This window comes from Charadrius vociferus, unplaced genomic scaffold (assembly GCF_000708025.1).
Source record: "Charadrius vociferus isolate BGI_N301 unplaced genomic scaffold, ASM70802v2 scaffold793, whole genome shotgun sequence".
In the NCBI taxonomy this organism is placed as follows: Eukaryota; Metazoa; Chordata; class Aves; order Charadriiformes; family Charadriidae; genus Charadrius; species Charadrius vociferus.
The window spans coordinates 1,614,292-1,614,825 of record NW_009647833.1 but is presented as its reverse complement, the minus strand read 5'-3'; the positions used below and the strand labels follow the sequence as shown (position 1 = coordinate 1,614,825).

The 534-nt window shown below is 66.5% G+C and overlaps 1 protein-coding gene across 1 annotated transcript in view; it reads left to right on the top strand.

Annotated features, from left to right (window-relative positions):
- ABR (active BCR-related) overlaps positions 1-534 on the top strand; it is a 25,508-nt gene that overhangs the window by 9,134 nt on the left and 15,840 nt on the right.

The window sequence follows — 534 nt, the reverse complement described above, 5'->3', positions numbered from 1 at the left end:
GGGGCGGGGCATGGGGAGCAGCACTGTGGATGCGCTCTGTGCCTTCACCTACCCAAAGAGCCGGGAAGGAGGGTCCGGCTGCTTGGGGTGAAACTTGCCTCTGAAGAGCCCCCAGGGCTGGTTTCCTGCTGGGAGGGTGCTCGGCAGGAGGAAGGGGGTGTCTGTACGCCGTGCGTGGGGCAGCTCTGCCCCTCTGCCCTGGACAGAGCCTCACGTGCAGTCATGGAGGGCCGCAAGGAGGGAACACCGGGCAGCGGCGTTGGGACGATGCCTCAGCCCCTACATTCTCTATAGGTGGGGGTTTTGCTGCTGCTGGAGCAGCCTGGGTTCCCCTTGCACCCAGGGCTGGCTGGGGCAGGGGGTACGGGGGTGTCCCGTGAGGTGGCAGAGCCTAGTGAGGGCAGGGCAGGGATGGGACGGGACGGGACGGGACCCGCCACTGAGCCAAAAGGGAAACTGAAAAAGCTTCTGGCTGCTGGAGGGGACGAGCGGCTCTTCCGCTCCACGGCCAACCAACGGCAAGCTGGCAGGGGC